The sequence below is a fragment of the Solanum dulcamara genome, chromosome 12, assembly GCF_947179165.1.
Source record: "Solanum dulcamara chromosome 12, daSolDulc1.2, whole genome shotgun sequence".
NCBI classification, from domain to species: Eukaryota; Viridiplantae; Streptophyta; class Magnoliopsida; order Solanales; family Solanaceae; genus Solanum; species Solanum dulcamara.
Genome location: NC_077248.1, coordinates 48,608,964 through 48,616,255, shown reverse-complemented (window position 1 = coordinate 48,616,255; position 7,292 = coordinate 48,608,964). Strand labels below are relative to the sequence as shown.

The 7,292-nt window shown below is 37.6% G+C and overlaps 1 pseudogene; it reads right to left on the bottom strand.

Annotated features, from left to right (window-relative positions):
• Nucleotides 1–280: 280 nt before the first annotated feature.
• On the bottom strand, nt 281–401 carry LOC129877939 (5S ribosomal RNA; annotated as a pseudogene).
• Nucleotides 402–7,292: the final 6,891 nt, after the last annotated feature.

Below are 7,292 nucleotides of genomic sequence, written 5' to 3'. Positions count from 1 at the left end.
GATTGTACCTTAAAGGTTTTTCTTTAAACCACATTATACCTTCCCTTAATGTATTCGAGTATGACAGTTACATGGCTACTACCGACTTCTTTTATCAAGTAATCACCTGGTTTTACTCTTGGCATACCTCCGTTCGTAGGTTGCATCAATTGTTTTGCAAAGCTACATCCCTTATCTCAAAGGGTCTTATCATCTTTCACGGTGGAATTACATATCCAAAATACTTATTTATACTACAATGCCATGCAAGGCCAACGTATACATACATCCATATCATCTCATGTCACATCCGCACAGGGCTTCTCAGGAGGTTACTCATTTTAGTACTACTCTCGCCCAAGCACGCTTAACTTTGGAGTTCTGATAGGATCCGATGCATTAGTGCTGGTATGATTGCATCCTGCCCCATGGGGTACATAGCTACCGAAGAAGACAATGACCCAGCAACTGATCCGGTAGGCCAAGCTGCACCTCCCAAGTTACCCTTTTATCCTCACTACATAGACCACATTCTATCTTCAGACACTTTTTTACTAGGCTTTACTTATTTTCATAACGATCCTCGTTATATTCACATCACATCCTGTTCGTATTCTATCCCATAGTATAACACTTCTTAACCTTTTTCACAATCCTTACTATGGTTACTTACCCTTCTTAGTTAGTCTTATCCCTGTATATCAATTCTGTCGGTGCCTCAATATATCGTTCTATTCATAACTACCGGTCTTCTCTACATCATTTTCCTACGGTCACAAGTCTTTTCCAACTTCGGTTTACCATATCAATACCAACCTCCTAGTTTTTATTGCCATCAATTCCATAATTAAGTTATTTCTCAAGGTTAGCCATATTCACAGTCTATCCAAATTTCATTATTATTATGGGCACGACCTTTGAAGACATACCACAGCCTTGTATCTCATTCTTTTTTTATTTTTAGGAAAATTTGGGCGGAGTTTCCTTTATATTTCTCCCTATCTCAACCCCTGCACGCAGGAATTGCCAATAGTGCCTTACAGGGCATGCATGTATATATTCATATCATATCATACCGCAGCCACACAAGGCACCTAATATCAACAGTATGAAAATGGACTTACCTCATATGCCCACTCGAACTGCACCTGTTAACTTTCCTGGTTACTTTTCCTTTCAAATTCAACTTTACATTCCAATTGTACCTCAATACCTTACCTGACATATATCTTTCATGCCTTTGCTTACCTGTGTGCTTTGTAACTACTAATATTGTCAGTCACCTCCTTCTATCGATGTTGTCCTTCTTCTGAAATCACAAGTTAGTATGAGGAATTTCATTCCCTATAACTCGACTCTATCGGACGATCGTAGATATGAAAGAAAGGTAACATCCTAAATATCCTGTAGCCTCTTGTCTATAGATGTGGTGCACAATACACCAATAAACAAGACTCTACTAGACACGGTCTATAGACACTCCAAGGACGAACTGCTCTGATACCACTTCTGTCACGACCCAACCTCGAGGGCCGCGATTGGGGTCCGACCTGGACCCCCGTGTACCTATAGTCAAATTGGACTATGTATATCGTGATACTGCTCACAGAAACCTCAATGGGTTAAAACTTTTTCATGTTCACATAGCCTCCTAGATATAGGAACCAAACACATGAACCCAATAGGCGATAAAATATTCATACACGTGTAGCCTGTTTTATTTGCATCAGGTCATGAAACGGAAAGCCAGCCGATAAGGCTGCCACCCCATAATAGCTTTTACAACCTATTGCATAGGCATAACCAAAATAAACTCCTAAATAACTCACACACATATGTCTACAGACCTCTAAGAATAGGATCGACAACATATGGTGGGACAGGGCCCCCGCCGTACCCCTAATAAACAAATATATACATCGCAGGACCAGTACCCAAAATCTAGGCTCCGAAACAGTGGAGCACTTCCAACATAGCTGGGAGGAAATCCTAAGCTGGCAGATCTCCGAAATGAACATCTATACCTGCGGGCATGAAACACAGCCCCTCGAGGAAAGGGGGGTCAATACGATACATGTACTGAGTATATAAGCATACATAACTAAGATAACAACTGAAACAGGGATGCAGGAAGCCAAGTATAGCATTTAATAGGGTACTGTACCTGTATCTCATAAAATAAAGTCATGTATACCATTATCATGTATCGTATCCGGCCCGCTAGGGGACTCAGTGTTACAAATACATCATCTATCATGATAGGCGTATGCATATTATTAGCACTGTGGGACGTATAACCCGATCCATGTATATAGCAAACACATACCGAGGAATAACGGCCCGATCCATATATTGCATGATAATGCCGAGGTACGACGGATCGATCCGTATAATGCATAATAATGATGAGGTACGATGGCCCGATCAGTATAATGCATAACCTATTGTGGAACGTACGACCTGATCCTTATATAGCAAAATGTGCTGAAATACGTTTGGCCCAATCCATATATATATCATAATGCATATACGTGCACGCAAAACTCTGTAACATGTCAAACATCCCTTAGATATCATCATAAAGCATGTTCAAGAGCCCCTAGGTATAGGAGCTTACACATCCCAACACTATTCAACCTATAGGAGGCTCAAGGGTTGTAGTTCAACTACTTCAAGGCCCTTATCATTCAAAAATGGGTACAAATCATGAGTTATATCCAGAATCTATAAATGGGGCTATATCCAAATCCATGTCCTATAGCCCCTTTAGTATAGTCTTTCTAGAAGTAGGAAAAGACAAGCTTTACATGCACCACTTCCTATCACATGGAAGACTTGAAAAGTACTGACTCAACTTGTTACAGGAGTTCTAATCAGTAGGAAGTGAACAAAAGTCTTAACTCCCCCTTAGAGTTTTAAGAGTGGAATAAATTCAAACTTGATATACACAATACTTACATCTAATTCATGCTAAAAGAGAGGAAGAATAACTTTACATACACTACTTCTCAGTATATAGAAGACTTGAGGAATGAAAGAATAACTACATTAAGAGTCTTAACATTTAACAGTGAACACGAATTATGAATTATGAATTATGTTCAGAGCTCATGAATAGAGTTACCCCAAGCTTCATACACGTATCACTTGTCGCTTAGATCTAAGACATGCCCAAAAGAAAGAACAGATAGACTTTACGTTCTTATACCAAAACATGCCAAAAGAAGGAATAGCTTTACATACCTTTTACGGATTAATATTTACCGCGTTTGCCTCGTCGTCCTCTAAACCTATTTAACACGAAAGAAATATGAATTTCAACAACCCTAGACTTTTCAGCGTCTTAAGTTATACATGAGTATTCATACAACTCCTTTCCTCGCTCGCTTCCTCGACTAGTTCTTTAGTTAGCTAGAAAGTTAACGGAAATCGGGCAGCACCTCCCCTATAACATGCCCTATCTGAATTTCCAATTACATCCCTAAGCAATAAATCCAACCAACAATAACAACATGCAGCATATATATAAGAAATTAACTTCAACATTACATAATACAAACTCCAAGTGACTCGCTCAAAGCTACGATATCAAAATAGGGTTTTTAGTTTCCAGTTCGTAAAACCTTTAACCGTACGAAGTGGAGGGTCGTGTGGCTTCAACAAGAATCACCCCTACCCATTTTAGAACACATTTAGGCCCTACAACAATAGGCCACACCCCTTCAACAATACCTCACACGAACAACAATATACTTTGACGAGAATTCAACTATAATGACTCCAATTTAGTTTATTTCGAACGTCAAGCATATCCATGAAAACCCTTACCTTAACCTAAACTCTTCAAACTCGCCAAAATTATCAAAATGTGAATTCTGTACAGCCTACTGTCGTGTATTGTCGGTTAGTTTCGAAGAGGTAATTGAGGGAAACAGGATTTGTGTCCTCAATAAAAGTTATATACATGTGTCTTATGGTCGCATACAATTTTTAATTAACCTTACAACAATTTTTTACAAAACTATATGCCTAAAATACCAACAACAGTCCTTGTAGAATTTCTAAAACGAAATCTGGGCAGCAGCTCCCCCATGCTTCACCACCCTTTTTCGAGTAGAGAAAAGCAAACTTGGGTTTTAGAGTCTAAATTAAAGTTATAGCGCTATGAAATATATTTCCAAAACATCTTGAATCACTTGAAATGAAGCCTTACAGAAGGAGTTATTCTCATTTTACTAACAGCAGTATTATTCAAAAAAAAAAAAGGGCAGCCCGGTGCACTAAAGCTCCCGCTATGCGCGGGGTCCGAGGAAGGGCCTGACCACAAGGGTCTATTGTACGCAGCCTTACCTTGCATTTCTGCCAGAGGCTGTTTCCAAGGCTTGAACCCGTGACCTCCTGGTCACATGGCAGCAACTTTACCAGTTACTCCAAGGGCAGTATTATTCAAAAACAAGTCTGTTAATAAGAACAAAAACCTCCTCTTTTCCCTAACGATAATTTTTATGTTGTTAAACACTATCATATCACCGTAGGATACCTTAAATAATTAATTCATAGAAAGAAATTAGGGAACTTACCTCTTTTTTCCTCCTAAGTCGTCACCCTTTCCTCTCTTGGATTAGGGTTCTTATTTCATGTTGCTGCTAATTTGTTTTTGGCTAAGGACTCAAGTTAATAGTCATCATAAGACATATATATGTACCTCTTTAGAAGGTTCCATGTGGCATCCCCCTAGGAGTGACATGTGGCAGCTTCCTAGGGTGCCACCTCAACCCAAATAGCCAACCACATGCTGCCATGTGGCAGTGGAGTGCACCCTAAGCCGCTGCATCACCTACTTAAGCCTAAGTAGGTGTATCACCTGCTTTTCCAAGTAGGTACATCACCTACTTGCTTCAAGTAGGTGCGTTGTTTCCTTATTTCCCTTTCGTAGGTCCATAATCTTATCTTACTTCAAGAGCCTATGCATTCCTTGCTACTTAAGCTCGATGCATACTCAAGTAGCTTATTAATGTAGGTCGTCCAAGTTGGTAGCTTACGTAAGTAATTCGAGTCATACGACTTGTTATTTTGGCCTCCAGCTCGTTTCAAATCCTTATAGACCTATTTCCAACCTTCAATCTTAAGGGGTATCACGTCCTCCCTTACTTAGAGTTGATTAATTATGTTATAGATAATATGGGTCACGGGACAACTTTTAAGAAGCTTAAGAAGATGTTCCAAAGCATAAAGGTACGGGGTATAACAGGTTGGTTGCTTTTCTTAGTCACATTGTCTCCGGAGAAGGAATTCTGGTTGATCCAAAGAAGACCGGGGTAGTTAAAAATAGGCCTAGACCATTGAATCCTTCTGATATTTAAAGTTTTTTTACCTTAGCCGAATATTATAGATGGTTTGTGGAAGTCTTGTCTTCTATTACACCGCCCTTGATTTCTTTGACTAAAGCGAAGGTGAAATTCCAATTGTCCAAGGCATGGGAGAAAATCTTCCAAGAGTTGAAGGATATTCTTACCTCCGCTCTAGTGTTGACTTTTCCAGATGCTTTCGATGGGTTTGTTGTGTAATGTGATGCTTCATGAGTTTTCCTTGATTGTGTTCTAATGCACAATGGTAAAGTGATAGCTTATGCTTCAAAGTAACTCAATGAACATAAGAAGAATTACCTAACTCATGACTTTGAGTTGGCGGCAGTGGTATTTGCTTTGTGTCATGACCCAAGCCTAGGGCCTAGAAGTGACATGGAGAATGAGGAACCCAAAAGTATCTTAAACAAGCCTCTGAGCATTCTTTTAGTCTTTCATAGGTAATGACAATAAATAAACAAGCGAAAATCATAATAGTAAATCTTCAACTTACATATGTCCAACAATACCTCTAACTTTTATATTTAATGGGGCTAAGACAAGTCCCTATCTCAGCCTCAATCATAATAGAAATAAATGCCATAGAAAGTTTGTAGAAATCTCAACATATCCTAAGCTAAAAAGATAAAGGAGTATTGTCCCGAAATATAGGAACTAACCAAAAGTAGTCTTTAAACGAAATTTCAACTAGCCACGTGGAGGAGAACGAGGAGGATCACCGATCCCTTCATGTTGATATAATGTAGGCAAAAGAGTATGCCTTAGTAATTTGAATGTACTAAGTATGTAAGCATGCATGAACATTGAGGAAACATTACAACATTTATGTAATATGAAACATAATGCAATGCATGCATAATCAATCATATAGATATCCTTTAAAACATTCATTTGTCGGAAGATGACCATAACCAAATTTAAGACCATGCAATCTATTACATGGAATCCAACATAACCCACTACATTGGCCGAGTAGACTACTTGCTAGGTAGAACTCCGTCAACTTCATTTATTTCTTTAATTTTAACTTTAAGTGCTATTTGTGGATTTATTAGCCTAAGCCTACAAGGGATCCTATGTTGACACATATTTAATGAGACAAATGATTGCTATTAGGATTCCCTTATCGAATCCCACCTCAATGACCTATTCAGTGCTATGTCAATCCCACAGAATAGTTTAATACTTCAAAATATTCAAGAATAGATCATTAAAACCTTTGGTAATTCAAATATGCAAGAATTTTCCTTATTTCATAAAGAATTCATCATTCATATCATTTCATCATTCTTTCATTTCATAAGACTCCCTTTTGATCATAGATATTGCTTTCATAAACATTCATTTGGAGTCAAAGCTTTCAAGTAAAACTTCATTGAAAATATAGTAAAACTAGGTGGGTTCAAATCACTTCAACTTTCAAACATGAATGTAAATGAAATTATACATAAATACTTTGAAATCCACCAATTAAAAATCATGTTTTAAACTACCCACCGTGAATTTCAAGAACCTTTAAAGAGGTAAATAGAGAAAATACTTGCAAAGCATCAATTCATCAATATAAAATTATTTTATATCAAAATAGACTGATAATCATTAGTTTAACTATTATTCATGCTATTAAGTAGAAATAATAATTATCCATAAGAAAAATCTTTAGTTGAAAGAGTTTAGGATGCCATGGGTGGAAGAACGCATGGATAAATACCACATACCTTAGAATAAAGCTTAAAGAAAATAAACATAATTTATCGTATAGTCAAAATACTTTAGGTATGAGAATGGAAGGAATACTCTCACTGAATCCATACATACGCTAACATAAGATAGGTAATTAAACTTCAAATACTTAATAATCTATGCATTTGGAACCGTGATATGAAAACCCATAAAGTTTTATACTTGAATTAAATAGAAGACTTTGATAATTAATTTGGGATTCAT